The 22,725-nt window shown below is 42.4% G+C and overlaps 1 long non-coding RNA gene across 1 annotated transcript in view; it reads left to right on the top strand.

Moving 5' to 3' along the window:
• The first annotated feature begins 687 nt into the window (after positions 1-687).
• LOC138294181 (uncharacterized) overlaps positions 688-22,725 on the top strand; it is a 44,678-nt gene continuing 22,640 nt past the window's right edge. The window contains exon 1 of the long non-coding RNA XR_011203247.1: positions 688-906. This is a non-coding gene — a long non-coding RNA (uncharacterized lncRNA). The remainder of the gene's footprint in view (positions 907-22,725) is intronic.

The raw sequence follows: 22,725 nt of genomic DNA, 5'->3' as shown, positions 1-22,725 counted from the left end.
ACTTTCTGCTTATACAAATGAAACTAGTCAATTTTTATTCACTGTTGCCCATCTATAAATCTATATATTACAACATTCAGCCCACCTCTTCTCTGTCACCTCCAGTCAAAACGCTGTACCATTGTGCTCGCTTTCCCACCTTGAAATTACTTGCTTTGCAGTGGCAATACATCACAGTATGCTTGATAAGAGGAGCGAGGCAAGAAGCTGTGCTGTGTATCTATCTTCCTTCATTTTGTGGTGTGATAACCATTATCATACACCCACAATTAATACTTGCCTGGCTTAACACTGTTATGAGAGCTAGATGCACCAGAATTGGTACTCAGTTGTGACCCAAACCATGTATCACTGATAAGTAAATTTGCAAGGAAATATCAGACTTTCTTTTGTGGTTTAATGTGTTATCTGTATACAGGTTGCACCTGAACTGATTTTATGTGAAATGCCCCATCCTTTGGATAAAGTCCTTCATGCCACCCATTTGTGCTGGCACAAAGACTTCTACACCTGTGTATAGGGAAAATATATTCAAGGAAGCACATTTGTGGATTCTGTTCGCTCTTGCCCTAGGATCTCAAATTTCGTTCCCTCCACTTTTCTGATAACATTACTGGATAGTATGGAAAAGAGAGTATTATGTCATCATTGTCCATAAGAGGCTTTTGTTTTCTGAACATGGGGAAAAGACACGTGGTGTAGACCGGAAGTACGTACATTGTTGGGATATTGACTGAGCAGTGTTATTATTATGTGATGATTTGTTTTTGTTTCTTTCCTATGATTAATCATCTATAGGGAGAGAGAGGCTCTCTAGGACCATATGGGTCGAAGGGTGTGAAAGGGGAATCTGGAGAGGAAGGACCGAGAGGTCAGATCGGAATCCCAGGTCCACCTGGGAAAGAGGTACTCTGGATTGTCTTCTTTTCTCAATGCTGGCAAATGAACTAGATGTGATCCTTTATCTCGACTGTCCACTTTCCTCTACTTACAAGCACTTACTCAAAACTGCCCAGCTCAAATGTTCAGTGTGCTTAATTCTGTCCTTGCTCCAATAGAGCCTTCGAAATTGAGAAATGCAATGGCCTCCTTCATATTTTGAGCTTCAGAGATCACCATCTCTTAACATTTCTCTCTCCCCTCCCATGTATTTAATACAAAAGTTGAAGCATTTCTGAGATATGACCTAGTGTGCACCCAACTTGAATTCCAAATTGCACCTACAAGAGGGTAAGGTTGCACCATCAACAGAGTGAGGAAGTGGTGACAATGACACTGTGCCTAAGGCAGGAGTGTTCCTTGTGCTGAACTTGCTGACCGATAATTCAAAAATTCAATTCAAGTAATTTTTCGAAATGAATCCAACCAATATGAATCCACTGTTGATCCTAAACAACCTCCCAAATTTTACCATGATCCATCAGTGAATGTAGCTACTTGTTAAGTACTGATTACCTTTTTTAAAAACATCTACCTTTTGAAAAAAAAATCCATCCATCTTTAATATTTCATTTGTGAAACTACAAATTATAATCGCACAACAAAAATTTCATTTTGCTCTAACCCTATCACTAAACTAACTATTCTTTCACAATTAATTGATAAGTCTAACTCCTTGTTTTACTTGTCTTATCCCTGGCTGAATTATGAGAAACTCTGGATTACCAGTTAGTTCGAAAGATATTCATGTCTGCCAAAATCCATCTCTGAATATTCCCAGCATCAGTTTAGATTGTCATCTTGAGGTCTAACCCATTTACCGCCACTAAGCTCCATCACAGAGCATGAAAACATACTTCACCCATATTCACCATATTCTCCCAAGCCTGATCCATCTCCAAATCTGTTCTGTCAATCAGTGTCTCTAATTGTAACTATGATCTGGAAATGTATGGTATGCAAATCTACTTCAGACACTACAAATGTATTGGTATAAAATGTAGATCAATATATGCACCCTGTAAAATCTGACCCATTACTTTTTAACAAGCAAACATTTGTAACTGTAGCACATGCAAATGGTTCAAAGCTTTTTCTTTATTGCAGTACATGAACCACACATCAGAAGTATTGTCATTATCAACTAATGTGAAAAAATACTAGCAGGGTTATATCTGTAGTACTTATGGTTGGAGAGTGGGTTGTAGTAGTCAACAAGCACAACTGTAGTACAGTCTAGAGACAAGTTAGGGATTGAAATATAATATTTATAAAAAATAACAAATAGCAAACATAAAAGGTCTGGATGGGGTGGACATATGAAAATATATCATGTTTTTTTAAATTGTTTTATGACAACAGCCTTCATGACGGTGTTTTTCAAAGGATGTCTGTATAAGTCTACTGGTAAAAGGTATTTTTAGGTAATCCAGATCAACAGGCATGATGAACTTGGCCGCCTGAAGTTGTGGAGTCACACTCTGGTAAAATTTACCTTAGGACTTAAATTATACAGGTCAGATCACTTAAGCGGAAACTGACCATGTGCAATATGCCAAAATCTGTCGCATTGCTGTGGATCAAATCAGTTAGAGCCATCAGTGAAGACAACATGTGGTCAAGGAAAGTCCACATGGGGGAGGAACTTCAAGAAGCTTGAACAAAACACAGAGCAAAGGTGATCCTGAGGGTGAATACCATCAGTCGATTCTAGGATGACAGCTGTCTGAAAAAATGCTGTTTGCTTTGGAGCAGTTTGTAGATTTAGGCCCTCATTACAACTTTGGCGGTCTTCTTTGAAGACTGCCAAAGCCACGGGCACCAAGATATCACCAGTGCTGGTTGTCTCCCAGCATATCATGGGTACTGCCGGATTTCTGCTGCACTTTGGAAGGAAATCCGTCAGTAGTCGTGCTGGCGGGTGGAGGTGCTCTGGCAGTTCCACCAACGATCCCGCCCTGCCAGTAGGACACCGTTGGGCATATTATTGGCCATAATATGGCCTGGCGGTGTCCTGCTGGTGGGGTGCTGCCAGCGGTGGAAGTGTCCCTTCCTGTTACCTGCTGGATGACCTTGTCCCTGGAACAGGTAAGGTGATCGTCCAACAGGGTAGGGGGTGGGAGGGTGGGGTTTATTGTGTTTGCATGTGTGCGTGTTTGAGTGTGTGGTGTCTGCTTGTGTGTGTATGAATGTGTGTATCCGTGGTTGTATGCATGTCTGAATGTCAGTCTGCATGCGTTGTATGTATGTCTGAATGTGTGTGTATGCATGTGAGAATGCATGTTTGGATGGGTGTGAGTATGCATGCAGGAATGCGTGTATGAATGTAGTTGTGAATGAGTGTATGAATGCATGAGTGGATGCTTTTATTTGACTGTAGGTGAATGGGTGTATGCGTGGTGTGTGTGGGTTTCTGTGTACATGTATGCGGGGAGGGGGGTGAGGGGGCGCTTTGTCAGAAGAGGGTGGGGAGCGCTATGTCAGAAGGGGGGAGTTGGTGGAGGGCTATGTCAGAAGGGGGAGGTAGGTGAGGGTGCTATGTAAGAAGGGGGCGTTGTGGCTGGAGGGTCTAGTGCTTGCTGGTCGGGTGGGGGAGCCGTCTACCGTTGATAGGGAAGGAAATCCCTGTTACCAGTAGCTCTTTCGCCATGGTTTTCGTGGTGATGCTATTGTTGCGGAAAAAATGTCGGAAGGTCAGCTCCAAATACCGCTAGCGGTCTTCTGTGGACCGCCGGGTCAGAGATAATCATCTACGGCCCCACGGTTCAGACCCCAATGGCAGCATGAGTGGAGATGTGGTGGGTTGGCAGACGCTAACCCGTCACACTCATAATGTGGTGGTTTGCACCGCCAGGTTGTTGGCGGTGGGAGCGCCACATTTACCCTGGCTATCGGAAGACCGTCAGGGTCAAAATTACCGTATTAGTCAGATGAGGGTTCAGTAGGATCCTCCTGATGGAAGACTATGGTGAGAAGTTCTGAAGATGATAAAGGTTCCCCCAAGTGGAAGGACATGCTGGTAGAAAGCTGAAATAGGATTGACCCAGCTGTTTCTCTCCTTCCAAAAATAGAAGACCGGGTCAAAGTCATGAAACTGAAATGTTGGAGAGGGTATGCAGAAAAGTTGTGTTGTGCTAAAATTAGTAGGCTGTTTTGAGTAGTACTCTGTGTGACATATATATTTTCAAACCCTGATACAAAATAGCAAAATTCTCAATCAAAATGTATCAGCGCCAATGTGTGCCTCTCTGTCCACGCATCTATAACTACAGAGTGGGCATTGAAATTCTGTTGTCAGATAACTAGTGTGCTGTGTAATCTAATGTCATATTTCCTCTGTTTTCAAGTTGGCTATGAGAGAAATTTTTAAAGGAACCTCTCCTTTTCTAAACCATTTATTTTTCAAATGTAGAAATAATGTCAGAGCACACCTAACATAAAGCAGCTAAATATAAATAACAATTACAAGTAACGTTGCAGCCAACAAGTTACATCATGCAATCCAACCAGAGACAATCCTTTAGGAGCGCTCCATCCCATGCACTAGTTGACTGACAAAGGAACCCTTAACAGATGGCAGAGACCGACAACCTCCTCCTATTCATGTTAGAGACAAGTAACCTAATTTCATTTCTGCATTGCATTGTCTGAGCATATTTGCTCTGTATTCTGCCAAAATGTATCTGATTTAATTGAAGTAGTAAAGTGCCATAACAGGACTCCACTTCCCAGGGAGCCTTACTTCAGGGAGCCAGGAGGCCAGTAGGTGGGGTAGGTGTCAGAGCGCCAGTCAGGTGCATTTAAGGCCCTCTCTCTTCCCTGTGGCGTGGGACGCAATAACAGGACTCCACTTCCCAGAGTGCCTGGCAGGTGACAGCACACCAGTTGGGTGCATTTAAGGCCATCTGTTTCCCTGCAGCATGGGAAGTAATAACAGGACTCCACTTCCCAGAGTGCCTTCGTTCATGGGGCCAGGAGGCAGGGCTGGTGACAGCGCACCAGTCGGGCGCATTTGATGCTGTTTGTTTCCCCAAGGCACAGGATGTGCCTGGGTGCGGGCCGGGGAAAAACCGGGCCATGTGCGGGCCCGTCTTCACCCATCATCACCTGGAGGAGGCTTGGCTGGGCCACCCCTCTTGCATCATGTGCCAAGTAATGCTGGCTATTCTCTTTTAAAAAACTAGGCCCTCAGAGAGTCCCCATAATACTGCCCCAGGGACCGCTTTTGATGAGTTTCTGCAGAGGGCAGTTGGAGATGTTAATAAAACAAATTGAGTTAGCTGAGCGCCATTTGTCACTCTATTCTCCCTCTTTCACATCTCCTGGTGCTCTTTTGCCTTACCTGCTGTACCTGCTGAACCAATTACTGACACAAGAGCTGTAGTCAACATCTCAAATGTTGGGCTAGGTGCTACAGATACACCAGCTGGTGCTTTTACTGTGGAACTAGAGCAGGCACAACCTCAATTTCATCTACGTGGAGTGGAGCTATAGCTAGGAGTCAAATGGGTAAAAGGAAGAGAGCTAAAGGAGGAACTAAATCAAAGAGGCCATGTCCTTTCACTTTCTCCCATTACAATGACATTGGCGTAGCAGAAAAGGGCAAATTAACAGTTATAATGAAAGTCTTATGCAACAAGGATGGCAAGTTTGAACCAATCTATGAAAGCTTGGGGTCAACTGAACTAGAACTGCACAAGATGAAATCACTTTTTGTTGCCCAGTAGTCAGTGGTGATGGCACCTGTGGTGCCACCTGTTTCATGCACAAGGGCCATGATTCCTGTCTCTTTGCCTGCTCCACGAGAGTCCACTTCCACAGTGTCAGCAGGAAGCCAACCCATAAATAGTATGCCTGAAGTTCAATATAGGGTGGCCGTGAGAAAGCAAGTAGGAATTATTATGACATCACTGAGTGGGTCAAGGGGAAAAGGAAAGAAAAAAAGTATTGTGAAGCCAACAGAGCCTCTAAAACTATGAAAAACACCTTCCCTAAGCTTCCACCGGAGTGTACTCTGTATGTAATAGTTTTAAAGGATGCCCCTACTTTGCTATTATCCATAAAGGACGATTAGTCAGCTCTGAAAAATAAGATAATTCACTGGCTAAGGGCAAACACTGAGTGGTTCCTTGACTTTTCAACAAGGTATTGATGGTAAGAAGCTCTCACTAGATTGGCCCTGCATAAAGGAAGAGAATTGAGATTGTGTGATTCTCAACTTTAAATCACCCAACTTAATCGCCCTTATAACCAGACTCGAATTCCAGGATTCATTCAGATGCTGCCCCTGGCCAACCTCTATAGGACCACGGTCCTCCCAATCAACAATACTATAGTAAATGGCAATGATCCTGTCTTTGGTAGGTGAACCTACAATGTGGAAGTTCTAAATTATTTTTAAATATTGGCGTCTCTGGAAGACCTGGTCTCACTATGTCCTAAAGTGGACTGGAAGCCCATAATTGTCCCATTACTGATGCAGCATGAAAGGTGAGTACAGAGAGTCTGGGGCAAGAGGTGATCCCTGAGAGTGGTTCTTTGATGGACCGAGCTGATCCTAGGAATACACCAAATAGGACTAGGGATGATCAACTAGGCCTCAGGATTTTGTCCTGAAACATTTCTGGCATGCACTGTGAGTTATTATGTCCTCATTGTCTCTCTCCAACTAATAATGCAGACATTGTTCTCTTGCAAGAAACTTGGTCTATTGAGGATTTTTGTATAAATGGTTCCATACTTTATGCAGTGTAGCTATCCATATCATGCAGGAAGAGCTAGGGGGGACTTAGCCATCCTGTTATCTGTAAAACATATAGCGCTCTCTTCTAGAATAATTCATTTTACATCCAGTTTTCAGCTAGTGCTATTGCACACTCCCTACTTGTTTGATGTTATCTTGGTTAATTTTCATAATAATATTTTTGACAAATGAGACACAACTGTAATTGATGCTCTTGACAACAATCTGATACATTTTGAAGACAGACACAAAAAGGAGGTACTAATAGTTTGGGCAGGGGATTTTAATATTAGATTTTGTGAAAACAGTTAATCTTCCATCTGCAGATTAAGAGTGCTGAAAGGGACAGGTGTGTTACACTTCCAGAACACCCCTTTTGGGGAGGCCTTGAATAGGGTTTTAGTATACAGAAACATGGCATGTGCCAATGAATATATGGTAGATGCTGCACCCTTCCCCCTAATTATAATGGGTCCAATACTGGTAGAGAGACTGTTTTAATTATATTTCCCTTGAATCTAATTGTGTTATTACTGGAATATTTTGTCACTGCCTCTTGTGTAAGTGACCCTAATCTGCTTGTCCTGGTTGTTGACTTATACCATTAGGATGATATAGGGCAGAAGGAGAATGTGACATTAACCCATTCACATAACAAGGGTATTAGGATAAAATATGACAGAATAAATAAGGAGGCTATTATGTATAAGCTTATTAAAGATAGACCCAAGCAATTTCACTATTGACCTGTTTTGCAGAATCCCCAGATAGGGCTGCTATAAAGGAGAATCTTGTTCCATTCTGGAAGGAAGCAGGAGTTGACCTCATTTTTAAAAAAGGGATAGATATTTTCTGCCTTGTTTTGGCCCAATCTCCCTCCTGGATAACCTTTTTAAAATACTAGGCAGGGTCTTGGCAGCCAAACTCGAGGCTTGGGTAGAGGAAAGCCAGACCCTGTTGAGAGTGCAGTATGGGTTCCACCCAGGGGTAGGCACAGAGGAACAGTGCTTAAATCTTCAGTTGATTATAGATACATATGTCAAGGCCAGGAGGCAATTAATTCATCTTGTGTTCCTGGACCTCTCAAGCGCCTCTGACTTCGTGAATAGTGTGACGCTCTGGGTCATTATGTCCAGGCTGGGAATTGATCAGCCTTTAAATGGGTTACTTCAAAGGATGCATTGAGATACCAAATCTAGGGTTAGACATGGAATTTAAGGTGAACTCTCCCCCATAATTAAATCCTCATTAGGGTCTGATCAGGATGTGAGATGGCCCCTTTACTGTTCCTCATTTATATTAATTTTAATGACCTACAACATTATTCGTGCAAAATAGAGAAATAGCTTCCCTGAATGAAGTCTTGTGCATTACCAGTTTTACTCCACGCCGATGATGCAGTTTTAGTCTCAAGAAACGCAAATGGACTGCTACTCCTTTTAGATGCTTTTTATAGTTTTATTTGGGGGGGGAAATCATTTGCGATGAGCATAGCTTCTAAAAATTGTCCAAACAAGATTATTTCAACTGAGAGTGATAGAAATTCTTAAAGTAAAAACTTTCAAATATTTAGATTTTCTGCAAGATTGTAATCAAATTGGATCAGATTTTTCAACACCAGGGTTACTCAGTGCCAAAGAGCTGTAGAGTTGACATTTAGCTTTCCCATTTGACCCATGCATAAGCCTGTCCAAGAGTTGGTTAATATCTACAAAAAGTAAGCTCATTTCTCTGGCGGTTTATGGAGCTGGTATCTGGGGGTGCAATGGTGCTGGTCAACTACAGTAGGTTAAAAATAAATTCCTGTATAGACTCTTAGCGGTTTCTCAAGCTACACCATTTGTGATTCTCAGAGATAGGTGTGGTCCCATGGTGGATAGAGTCAAGCTGGAGCCTTTAATTCTCCGGCTTAGAATTTAGGTACATCTGGAAGCACACTTTTCGAGGGAATTGCTGGCAGAATGTCTTCCTTTGGACAATGCCATGGCAATTCCCTGGATTAACTATGTTAAAAATAGTTTTATAGATTTAGGCCTCCTGAAGTTCTTCCATAATCCAGAGAAGCAAGGAAGACTTCATCAGGTGGATTTCGACAAATTGCATTCTGGCATCAATTATACTCTAATCAAATTGTCTCTGGGTTGTGAGTTTTATTTGACATCAGTTTATAATGTGAATTTTAGATTTATTTCACAAGATTATGTTTTACCATGGACTTCCCCACAAGGGCTGATTGAAGCTTAATATTGCTAAAGTACCCATATTTTCTTAAAACACACTGCAGTTTATTATGTTTTGTGAGTTATAGTATTTTGCACACACATGCTACTTAATCTCAATTTTGTGTTAATCAAAACTTAGATTGCATAAGGAGGTTTTAGTTTTTGCAAAAATGAACTAGTATGGAACTGTGTGTTGCTGTGGTAAATTGTGTTCACTGTAAACACTTGGGGATTAGAAATAGATATGGGACCATGAAAATGACTCTGGGATTTGACTTATAGGTTATTTTATTTATCTTGATGAATAGCTCATGGGATCTTTCTTTTAGATGTGATAGTTTTGTAACTGTAAAGTTTTTAGATTCATATCTATGAAATGTTGTCTTTGTTATGTGCTTTTATTGCTTCTTTTTACTAAGCGGAATAAGGTTTGTTGACTAGACTAGTGGTAAAGTGACAAGAGGAACCTGAGACTCACTAGGGACTTTGGGTATTCTTGCACTAAATTAACACCTTGGTCAATAAGTAAACAATAAACATAAGTAAAAATCGATTCGTAATTTAATGACAAAAAAATTATATAAAATAAAAAAGAATAATGATGCAGTGGGTGCAAGTGACAAAGATGCTCGGTGCTCTTGCATACATGATACACAAGTGTGATAAAGGTGATGATTTGTGTATCATATTTTTAAGAACTCCACAGAGCCCGCGAAAAGTAAGGACTGTTGAGGAAGATGCTGAATTACTGGAAATAGCTGGACTCACTGCTTCCAGGGAATCAGTGTCTTCCTTATCACTCTACTGACTCTCCACGCTCCTCTGAGCCCTCTGAATTTCATGACAGCGCCTTACATCGCTCTGCATTCCTCATTCTCCTAAACCTCAATTTTCAGCATCATCTCGAACTGCAAGACTGCATTCTCCCTCTTTGTTGAGGCAACACTGTCTTATTCTTTGCATCTGACAACGACCATTGTGCCCTTCCATTATCCATTCTGTTATATTAAATCAACAACCATTATTTCTCTTGGGGTCCGTATATCCTTGAGTCCTGATGATGATCCTGCATCAATAACGGGATCAAAACATCTTTGACTATATTGTGGACCCCTAGAAAAATCTTTGTACTTTACTTAAGGGGCCATGCAATTCCTAAGAATAAGATACATGTGAGGAAATGTGGGTTATTATATGTTATGAGTGTGAGACCTCACTGTGTAATAAACTCACAAACCTCTCTTGGGTCCACTCTGGCTCCTTTGTCATACCATAGATAAATTTGAGTGCAATCACTTCTAGTTCAAGTTCGGTAGGGAGCAGGCCAGCGGAACTAACAACGCCCTGAGGACTAGTTACCTTGAGGAAAAAAGCAGTGTACAGGCCAGATCCAAAATTAGTTTCAACTTGCCATTAACTTCTCTTGAGTGGTAATGATGCAAAGAATGCAGGATACTAAAGATGCCGTAGGATGCTAGGAATGCTGTGCCGTCAATGGGGAAGTTTCAGGTGCTATTCCTCCGTCCACACTGTTGGTGGGGCAACTTTGGACACTGGCATGAGCGTCCCTCAAATTCCTGTTGGGTCCAGCAGTAGTCCACTTGTTTCTGGACTACTGGTCTTCAGGCATCAGACTCCCCAGCAATGTCTCTCCATTGTCTCCAGGAGGCATTATGCAGATTTATCCATGGCCCCACCTTCCAACATGAGAACACAGGTGTTTAGTAGGTGCTAACTGGCATGCTGACAGGATTTAAAGGGTTGGTTTAAGCCCTGTCACACATGATGCTTCAAGAAGATTTCTATTTTGGCCTATGACATCTGCATGTAGTCTCTGGGATCAGAGCATGACACCACAGCCTGCATACGTATGCCTCCATACACCCAAAAGGCCATCAGTAGTCAGGCCAGGTTGTTTATGGCCAGGTTCTACGGGGAAATATGTAAGAACCCTCCTTCACTCACAGATAGGTCACCTATCATGGAGTAGCCTTGCAAGAGATCTTCCCATAACAAACACAAAAAGTGCCAGAGTCGTGCTCTTCATAAAGACTGCCATACTCCAACGACTGTTCAGAAACTCCACACCAAACTCTCCTTGGCTGTCAGACAAGATCTTAGCTTTGAGGTTGATGGCACCCTAGTTTGCCAACTCATTGGCTGTGCTGGATCTGTTCAGGATGGCTTCGGTACCCTCTGGGCCACGCCCAATGGGATTATATTCCCACTGGATCTGAAACTCTGGTCCATTCCTATGCTGTGGCTACCAGGGCTTCAGTCCCAACCCTGAAAATAAGTCCAAACCTTCCAACAAACAATCCCATGTTTGATCAGAACCTCCTTTGCTGTCAACAAATTTGGTGACCAGGGAGGCAAAGACAACAGATTTCATTATTTTTGTGGTGAGGCAAAAGTTAAGGTGAACTTCAGTGATGTTCTCTTGGAAGGGCATAGGGATTCGCCCTGATGGAGGAGGACTTCTGCTCCAACTTTGAAGTACTCCAAATGCCTGATAAGGACTATGCCACAGAGAAACAACTAACAGAGCTCTTCTCTACTGATTCTGCTGTATATCTGTATTTTCACAATGCGAGTGACCTGCATAAATCCCTTACCCTTCTGATAGTGCTGCAGAGGAAGTTTCCCCATTGTCTACTGTGTTTTGAAATGCAGGAGAAGACTTGAAATCAACCTTGCCCTCTCAGGAGATGAAGTCTAACATTTTGCCTGAAATCTTGCAACCTTTCTCCTTCCCTCAGCATTAGCAGGGATAGAATGGAAAAAACTTGACTTTATGGGTTGAAAAGTATTTGCTTACAGCAGCCTTGTCCTCCTCACTGCTGAAGTAATGTGAAACGAATAACTCAAAGAAAGTATTAACATATGGAAAACAAGCTCAAGATGTCAAGCAAGAATGAAGACCTCTCACCCACTCACTTACTCTTTGCGCACAGCACCAACACACTTTACTCCATTTAAGAAAATGTTTTTCGTACAAATTATTTGTATGTACATACACTGTATGATATCTGAAAGAAAGGGGCATGGGATTCTACTGCCTTTGTTTTTCGTCTCCAAGAAAGACAGAGGTCTGAAACACGTTCTGGATCTCCACTTTTAGAATTTGTTTATTCTACAGGAAAATTTCAAGATGCTGTACCTGAGCTTAATCTTAGTGTCTCTGAATGCAGCAGCTGTGTTGGCTTCCCTGGACCTCCAGGATTCCTATTTCCATCTTCCAATTCTTCCTAACCACAGATTACCCAGGTTCATGGTGTGTGTGACCCCAGCATGCTCAATTCATAGTCCTAAAGTTTGACTTGTTGACTGCATGATGCGTCTTTATAAAATTGCTAGCAGCCAAGGCTTATGTACTGCATGGTTTGGAGTCCATGTAGTTCCATGTGTGGACAAATAGATTGTAAGAGTGAAATCCTCAGCCTTGTTCGGTGGACAGTGACTCTCCTCCATGACTTTGGCTTTACTATCAATCCTTAAATGTCTTGCCTTTCCCCAGCGCAGAGTATACATTTCATAAGGGTGGTAATGGACACAATGCATATTACAGCCTTTCTCCTCTTCAGAGGGTCACACATATTGAGATGGTGATTCTGTGGTTTCTTACTCAAACTCAGATCCCAGTCTTCAGTTCTTGAATTTGTTTGGTCTCTTGGCATCATGCATCTTATTGGTACCACACTCTAGATTGCCAATGAAGGTTACAGTTACTCCAGCATCAGATGACCCTCATGGTTCAGGAGACAAATCTCCCTCTCTGTTCATCTGGTTCAGCACTGGTATAGAGACCGTACAATCTTTCAGTGCTACATGAGCTGAGACTGCAGTGTTCATGGATGCCACCTTGCTGGGCTCGGTATCCATTTGGGTGAGATGATGGCAAAAGAACCATTTGTTCTAGTAGAAGAAGCACCCACACGTAAATATGCTTGAGTTGCGGGCACTCTGTCTTGCTATGAAGGCATTTCTTCCTTCTCAGGGGGCATCATTTGCATTCTGTCAGGCAACATGACTGCTGTTCATTACATCAACAGGCCTATATTGGTATGGACCCTGTGATGGCAGGCAATTCGCTTGCATCAGAATTCCATTGGTGGCACATTTTACAAATTCCCTGAGGGTGGATGCTCTCAGTCGCCTCTATCTGGAGGACCATTAATTGTAAATATACCTCAAAGTAACAGCGGTAATCATCTTCAGTTTGCAGTTTCCATTTCTGGATCTTTTTACAATACCACAAAACAAGAGTGTCTTTGTTTTTGTGGCATATACTTCCCTGTGAATGGTTCCTTGGGTGATGCCTTTAAGTACAAATGGTCTCAGGGTCTTAAGTGTGTTTTTGCAACAAATCTACTTCTGGAGAAGGTCCTGCAAAAGAGGTGGGAGGATCAAGCACATTTGATCCTGTTCACCACAGATTGGATGAGGAACATCTGTTAAGCCAATCTGTTGATGCTCAGCACTTGCCCATCTCTCCCTCTCCCACACAGGAAGGAACTGCTCTCACAGCTGTATTGTCAGGTTGTTCGCCCTAATACCCAGACTTTGTGGCTGCACTTAATGAGATTGAGCTGTGCCAGCTACAGTCCTTTTGTCTTCCATTTGAAGTTACGCATTCAATCTTGGCTACCAGGAAACCTGGTATGAAATCCAATTACACAGGTCGCTGGAATGAAATTGTGCAGTGGTATGAGCTGGAAGGCCTCAATCTCTCTTCTTGAATGTCCTTCGCTTTGTGTTGCCCCTTTCAAATTAGTGGTTACATTTAACCCGTTCAGTGCTCAACAGTACCATCAAGAGCACTGGTGGTTGTGTGCTGGGGACTGAACCGTTCCGTCCTCACCACATGACCGCAAAATCTCTCTGCTGCAAGCATATGGATTTCATTTTTTTCACCTCAGGAGCTGGGGAAGGCCTTCTCTAGCTGCCTGAGGCATTTTGTTTTCTTCACTGCAATGACGATGGGTGTGGATAGCGAGTTGACATAATTACAGTGAAAGTGAAATGAGCCGATTGGCTCATTTCTCTTTCACTGCTTTGGTGCTTGTGGGGCTATCAGCACCGAGCACCAAGGTATGCAGGAGAGGTGTTGTCAGAAAGGGAAGAATCTCCCCTTTCAAATGGTACCTTTCCCAAGTGAATCATGATCACCCAAGGAGGGCAATCCCCAAGCAGGGATCCACCTCACTAGACACTAGGGATTTTTTGGGAGCATGGAGCGGCCCCTTAGACAAGGGCCACCCCCGGGGGCAGATTACCCCATATGCCCCCCCCAGAAGTGGTAAACACCCTCATAGACACCAGAGACTACTTTTATTTTTATTTGTAGGGGTGGGGGCTTCCCAACATGGGCATGGCTGAGCCCCCACCCGCCCAAAAAAGGAAAACAGTCTTTCTGCCTTCTGGGGGCAGATGAGGATGATTACCCCCATGAGCAGCCCCTGGGGGGTAGAAAGCCCATTAGACTCCAAGGATTACTTTTTTTTCTTTGTATTGGTGGGGGCTGCCCAGGGTGGGCATGGCCATGTGCCCACCCCCACCCAAAAAAGAGAAACAGTCATTCTGTCCCGCATGAGTGTAATTTTCCTCATCTGCCCCCATTCTCCCACGGGGGGAATGGGGGTAGCAGAAAGCGCACTAGACATCTGGGATTACTTTTTTTATTTGTATTGTGGGGGTTGACCAGCATGGGTATAGCCATGCCTCTATCCCCCCGCCAAAAAAGAAAAACTGTGTTTCTGCCTCCCTGAAAAGGCAGAGGGAAGCAGTTACTCCCATTTGTCTCCCTGGGGGGGGGGGAGAAAGCCCACTTAACACCAGGTATTACCTGGTTTATTTGTACCAGTGGCGGCTGCCGTACATGGGCATGTCCAGGCCCCCACTCACCCCAAAAAGGGGAAGCAGTATTTCTGCCCCTTCAGGGAGACAGATGCGGGCAGTTATTCCATCTGCCCCCAGTGGAGAATAAAGCTCACTAAACACCAGACGTTACTTTTTTAAATTTGTATCGGAGGGGGCTTCCCAGCACAGGCATGGCCTTGCCCCCCCCCCCTCACACCCTAAAAAAGGAAAAATGTCTTTTTGCCCACCCCTATGGTGGGGGGCAGAAAGCCCACTGGACCCCTATGATTACTTTTTTTATTCAGACGGATGGGGGCCGACCAGCATGGCCATGCCCCCACCCCCTAAATATGAGGAAACAGTGTTTCTTCTCCCCTGTGGACTAAAGCATTTCATCTCAATGGCAAGCAAGAGGATATCTGATTATTATTTTTGGGGTGTTGTGTTTACAAATATATCCAGGAGTGTTTGGCTAACTCTCAGTATCATCCCACTTGCAATGATGAATAGGCTGCACTTTTTAGGCTTGGGTAGGCTACCACCTGGAAAAAGCTACCAGACTCAGACAGTTCTGAAAACAAGACATCAGGGGGAGTCCAGGGTGGTATGTTTCACATCCATTGTACACCATTATCTTAACCACAAAGCCCTGCAAACCTCAAATGTTGACTTAAAAAAACTCATTTTTCCTTATGTTTCTGTGATGAAAACTTCCGGAATCCACAGGAATCCACAAAATTCCTGCTACCAAGCACTGTCTCACTTGTAACAATAACAATGCTGTGCTACATGTGTGGTTGGGCCTAGTGCCAGCAACAGGAAGAGATCCAACCGATGTCAATAGGAGTCGCCACGTAAGAGCTCCCATTGTCCTTGGTTTGATCCGTTCCTGCTGTGACACTATGCCCAGCCGCACAATTGGCACAACACTTTTATTGACACAACTGGGGTAATGCTTGGTGGTAGGAACTTGTTCATTCCTGCAGGTTCTGGAAGTTTCCATCACAGCAATGTAAGGACAAAGTGTGATTTCAGGCACATTTTGAGGTTTGCAGGGCATTATGGGTAAAACAAAACTTCAGCTGATCCATGCAAGTTGCCCCATCTGGATTTCCCTAGGTGTCTATTTTTCAAATATGTACAGTTTTGCTACGTTTCCCTAAGTGCCGGCTGAGATGCGTCCCACAACCTACAGCTATCCACTTTGCAAAAAACAAGGCATTTTTGCCTAGAAAGATTTGATGTATCCATGTTGCATTTTGGGCTGTTTCGTGTGGCGGACACTAGGCCTACTCACACAAGTGAGGTACCATTTTCACCAGGATCCTTAGGAAAATGCTGAGTGGAAGAAAGTTTGTGGCTATGTGCAGATTCCAGAACTTTCCATCACAGAAATGTGAGGAAATGTGTTTTTTTTAGTCAGAGTTTAAGGTTTGCATGGGATTATTGGTAAAACAACTAGCTGTGGCTCCCCCGCTAAGGCAGTGGAGCGTCGACCCACTGCTTGCAGCAAAAGTAAAAATAAAAATACAATAATGGAGAGTTAGTATAATTTTAATTTTAGGTGAGCCAGGTTGGGGAAGGGGGGGCCGGAGGAGGATGGAGGAGGAGTGGTGAGTGCACCATAACTGTGAATGTCTGTTTGACCAGCAATGTTGGGCCAGCCAAACAGACATGCGCACTTTGCAATTAAGAAACTGCACAGGGTCCCACTCCCTGTGTGAGCGCCAAAGCAAGCCACTCACACCAATCACGATGCTGCTGTCATACTGGTGACAGCAGCAACATGATTGGCTGAGGGGAGTCTGGGAGCCTGTTTCCTTCCGGATGAACATGGAGGAGCCAAATCCATCTCTGTTCAAGCAGGTCTTTATTTATTTTTCTCCCCCCACCACACTCGTTCAATGGTAGCCGCCACTGAACACAACCTGGTGAGTCACGCAAATCACCCCTTCCTAGATTCCCCTATGAGTCTAGTTTTTAGAAATGTACAGTTTTGCTAGGTTTCCCTAGCTGCTAGCTGCTGTGGGGCCAAAAAAACTCAGCTACCCACTTTGCAGAAAATGGATCAGATTTCCTTGGAAAAATGTGATGTATCCATGCCTCTTTTTGGACCGTTTCCTGCTGGGGGCACTAGGCCTACCCACACAAGTGAGATACCATTTTTATTGGGAGACTTAGGGGAACACAGAATATTAGAACTAATGTTATTAACAGGTGTAATTCTCTGCATTTGCACCTTTCAAATGTAAGACAATGTGTGAAAAAGGAGTAATTTTGAGAAATACTCTCTAAGTAACATGCTAGTATGGGCACACACTAATTCAGGAATGTGCAAATAACCCCTGCTTCTAAACTCCATATCTTGTGCCCATTTCAGAAATACATAGGTTTCTTTGATACCTACTTTTCGCAATGTTTACCATATGAATTTCTCTATATCGGGTACACAATGAAAAACCATTGCAAAATGCAGCTTAGTTATTGGTTTTGGGTACCTCGAGTTCTTGGAAAACCCACAAGACTTATATATCCCCACAACAAGAAGGGTATAGCAGATGTAATAGTGGATAGTTTTTGTAAATCAGCCAACATAATTAGACGTTACAAATGAAAACGTTGTCAAAAGTGCCCATTTTCTCCTACTAATTTTCAATATTTTTTTATATCAACACTTAACTTTCTGGGATCAAGCATGGGTTTCACATCTGTTTCCACCACAAACTGGAAGGAGGTTGAAAGCACAAAAATAGGGAAAGTGGCCTATCTCCCAGTAAAATACCAAATCTGTTCCTGAAAGCTGGTAAGATTGTGATTTTAGCACTGCAAACCTTTCTTTGATACCAGTGCCCTCTAGGGTAATCTACAACCCCTTGGTATTGTTAGAATCCCTACAACGTTTGAAAAAAGGAACTCAAATTTGGCTTGAATAGCTTAAGTTAAAAAAAGTTATGGAGGACTAAGTGTCAACTACCCCAAATAGCCAAACGAGGCTTAGCATGAGGGTGAGGAGGGGACAGGCCAAGCAGCAAAGGGGTTAAGGACTATTTGGCTGCCATATTGGATTTCATGTGTCTTCCTGACCAAATATCCCCCTTTATGTTGCCACCAGTGGCACATTTTCTAAAAGGTGTGCGTTGCTTTGTTCCTCCACTCCATTTATCATTACTAGGTGAAATTTGAATCTTCTTTTAAGTTTCTTGATGGCTTCACCGTTTGAGCTGATGTACAGTTGCCCAGTTTGGATACCTATCTTGAACAGAGTTTTGTTAATGGTGATATCTTCTTCTTGTATGGATGGAGAACTTCAAGCAATCCCATTTCATCCTCTTTACACAGTTTATTTTACCTGGGTAACTTGGTCCTTCACATTTGTTTATTCTTCTTATCAAAGGTGGTTTCTGCATTTCATATGGGACAATCTATTACCCTTCCTTTTTTCCCCTCATCTAACCAACAAAGAATTACACTTGCTACAACCTGACCTCTGACGTGCAGTGTCATATTACATTGAATGAACGTGCCAGAAGAGGCTGACTGATCAGTGCTTTTTGGGCATTGCCAGAGCAGAGAAGGTCACAGCAATGACCCAGTGCACCATTATCTGTTGGGTCAACCGCTGTATCAAGATCTGCCATGACCTCAGTGCCTATTCTGCTACTGCTATGGCTGGCTCCACAGCCCTCTTATATCGGCATTCCAGTCTCTGAACCCTGCCTGTCGTTACATGGTCACCCTACTTAACTTTTGCCAATCACTACTGCTTTACATCACAAACACACAGAGGCAGATACTTTTCCCAGACTGTGTTGCATGTCTTCCTTGGTGGACTAGCACTAGTCAGTCCAAGCTCCCATGGAAGTATTGCTTTTGGACTCATTCATACAACAAGGCAACTATGTGAAAATCTGTCTAACAGAAGAAAACGTTTCTTACTTTTTGTGGCACTATTTCTGGCAATACATAATATTACTTTGGCTTCATAATCACCCCCTGCTTACTTGGGAATCAGTACCACGATTAACAAGATCCTAATGTTTGCAAACATATTTTTTGTATTGGCTGTTGTCAAAGATACGCTTTTAGTTCCTCTTCATGTGCCTCAATATGTTGCCGAAAAACTTTCAGTGACTGTCTCCAGCATACTTATTGGCATCTAGTATACTCCAGTGTCATCACATCCAGAATGAGAGTTGCATCGGAAGCCTTATGGTGCCAGCTCAATGAGCTGAAAAGATATTGCTGGTGAAAAGTGTTATGGGCCCTTCAAATGCCTACATGGATAATGTATAAGGCAAGGAATCATAAGGTGAGGAATTTGCAGGAAGATAATGTATCCACCATAAATATTGCATTAGAAGGCAACTTTTTTTTCTTCAATTTGGATACTTTTAGGCATGGAATCAGAAGGTTTTTGTTATGTGCTTGACCTATTGTTACTAGTTCTTAAAACAGTGTGCTGCTTGCCCTATCCACTGTAGTTTTACTTTCTCACCGAATACTATTGGCTGTTTGTCTTATCATTCTGGCCCCATCCCATAGAATGCTTTCTTTACCATTTATGAAAGACAACTTTGCATTGAAAAAATATACTCAGTCATTTCACATTAAACTTGATATACATTTAAATATGTGTATACTTATAAAACATGAAAATGTATGTTTTATTTGCATTATATTGAGAAAGCAGTTGTTTATTTTTTGCTTTAGCAGACTTTTTATTATTTTAGTCAGAACTCATGGTTAAGCATGTCTTTAGCATGGCGTCTCATTCTGTTCTGTGCTGTTGGCACTGCCTGACCCCAAGAAAGCTGCTTTCGGAAGGCTTTCCTAGAATGTTGGAAATTGAGTGCTCCTTCTTAGGAGGGTCTTGTTTGCAGTCTGTCCAGTCTAGTCGCTCTTTTGCATAAGGTGGGTTTTCCATGATTGTGAAAAGTGTTATATCATTCAGTTCATTAGATTAATCTTGCATATGACTCTTCTGGAGCTGTTACCCTTACCAACCAGATTCTAATGCATTGCTGAGATAGTGGCAAATTGCCATTAGTCCCACCAATAAACAGCCAAGTTGTTGCATCTAGTTGTGCTCATGCTCTATTCATTTTATGATTCTTTTGGCATGACTCAGGATGTGGTCTCTACAGTGCTTCCTGGAGAAACAGTGTAACCGATACTATGGTGGTCTGAAATAATTTCTTTTGTTGCCAAGAAAAGTTTATCTGTTGCTAGTGTAGGGTTGGACAGGTCCAACACTACAAAACTGGGCTAACCCTTTGTGCCATTTACTCAACAGTTGGCTATACTGACGGGTGCAGCCGTACAGGATCTGGCTGATGTGTCTTTCAGTGGTGATTAAATTAAATATGAGTTCAGGTTCCACATAACTATTTTGAAATTGAAAGCTGTGAAGGTGTGTCTGAGTACTTTTCAAGCTCATATGTTGAATGTGTTGCTTCAGGTGTTGAAAGGAAATACAACTGCAATGTTTTATCTATACAACCATGTCAGCCTGGTATGAGTTAATTTGTGCTGTGTGATTATGCTATACTGATTTAGGACTAGGTGGTAGACTGGACAATTGAGCTGTCAACCAGAGGGAGAATGTAATGGTGGATTTTCAGAGCATGATGTCCTGGAGGAATCACCAGGGAGAATTCACTGAGGAAGAAGCAGATTAACTTTTTTGCCATTGGGCACAACCAAGTTTGCCACAACCCGGAACAGTAAGATGGTTCAGGTTTGTTCCATAACGCTTCCATGGAGAATGCTTTGGGAGATGCCTTAATGTTACCTTAGACACTTTCTCTCCATTAAGCCTTTACGCCATTTCCTCTGATTCTAAGAGTGATACATTTGATCTATCTTTACAAGGCATGTCTATATGACATCATTTTGGGCCAGAGGCATCTGGAATTTGTGCATCACAATTTCAGACCTGCTTAGAATCCTCTGAGCTTTGACCAATTGCCCCTGTTGTCCCTCACGGTGATAAGTAGCACTCTACAAATTTAATGATTGAGCATATTGTTTCATCCCATTGTGGTGATGTTTAATCTGTTAAACTGGATCTTGAGAGTCTCCCTCTTTCTTCCAATTGGTTACCTTAATCAGTGATAGATGTTTTATTGGACACAAGATGCCCTTCTGCAAGGGCTCTGTATTCTAGTATGTGGGTGAATTTTGCACTCTGCTGCTGTTCTACTACTCTTGAGCCATTATCAGATCAGCTTGTGCAAATTCATTAGCACAAAAGGCCCTAGTGTTGGAGTGGTGAAGTTTCTGCCTACATTTTAGCAATGGACCAAGGTTCTGTTATGTGCCTATAGCTGCTTTGTATTTAAAAGTTTTAAAGAAGCATTCCCTCCCACTCATTTAGGAGTGCCAGAGTGAGAATTACATTTAATACTTACATTATTGATAGGTGCTCCTTTTGAGCCAATTTGTACAGAATTCTAATTTTTTGTTTTGGAAGATGGTGTTTACACCGCTACTTTTGTTGAGAGGCGTGGTAAACGAGTTTTAGACTTTGTCCTTTCCTTTCCCTTCTACTAAATGTTCTAAGATATCTTAATTTAGAATTAAATCTTTAATTGACTGAAATATATTAAATAAATTACTAATATTTTTTTGACGTTCACATAAAAAATGAATTCCTACCTAAAGTAAAAAAAATATTGTGATGCATTAATAATTTATAAAAGCTACGTTTAAAATTTAGTAAACGTATTGTAACTGTATTTTAATAAAATGTATACAACACATTTATAGCTTACCCCTCCACTAGGTTCTCAACTCCGGCACGTCATCCTCCTGGCCTGCTCTGTGATCCCATGGTCCAACAAGCACTTAATTCCAGATTTCCCCATTATTGCTATCAGCCCACTGCTCACGGTCCAGACACCTCGACCCCTTCTCTGTAAACTACTCACTAAAACCTCCAGATTGGAGACATACTGACAACAGACGTAACTCCTGTGAGATTTATTTAGTCCGTGCATGACATTGGGGAGTAGAATCTGTTCTGGCATACACTTTTCACAAGGATGTCTTGTCAAAGAAAAGCATTACTCAAAACACCTGCTTGGGCCTGAGGATACACATAAAGAGAGTTTATTTAATCTGAGATTCACTTAATTCTTCAGTCATGCAATAAACAATGTTCTTGATCCACTTATCTAATGATTGTGTGGGTCGTGGAGCTGCAGGATCGAATGTGATGGTTTCAACCTCAGGTAAACGTGGCAGCCATCTTACAGCTTTCAATAGCCCATGTTTAAAATAGATTGACAGTAACATTGTGCGCCGGATATTCAGTGATCACTCTGCTTCCAGAGTGCCTCAACCTGCAGTCTCCCAGGGGGAACTTGGTGGCCCTTCCTGATGTGTATTCGTAGATAAATAGACAATTGTCATCACTCAATATTATTGGCACTCCAGAACAGAACAATGGCAGAGGGAGTCTGACCCAAAGCCCCTCGACGTATCTTTTTGTGTGTGTTTTAATTGCAAAAGGAGCGCAGAAAGCCGAAGCTCTCTGTAGACTACACAAACATGGTACAGCCAAGTAAAATAATCACCTGGTGAATGTCTGCCAATATGGATTTTCAGAGCCATCACTTTCCCAAATTGAAATATCTGTCTCGTAAAGAACACTACTACCATGATAATGTTACAACCCACATACATAATCCTACTGATGATCTCCAAATACATACAAACCAATTGTGCTTGAAACGTAATAATCCCATATCTAAACATACTCAACTCACTATAAAATGAGCCTCATCTTATTTGCTGCACACACACACAGAAAGGCATATTGTATTGTTTCATGTAGCACAATAGTCCACAACTGTTAAAATATCCTCTCCTCCAAGTTACCAAACTCACCCACTATATCTGTCTAAACCAATTTAGGTGATTACCATTAGCTACCCAAAACACTTCCTTTCATTTTACCCA

Source organism: Pleurodeles waltl, chromosome 4_2 (assembly GCF_031143425.1).
Source record: "Pleurodeles waltl isolate 20211129_DDA chromosome 4_2, aPleWal1.hap1.20221129, whole genome shotgun sequence".
Lineage (NCBI taxonomy): Eukaryota > Metazoa > Chordata > Amphibia > Caudata > Salamandridae > Pleurodeles > Pleurodeles waltl.
This window is presented reverse-complemented; position numbering and strand designations above follow the sequence as displayed.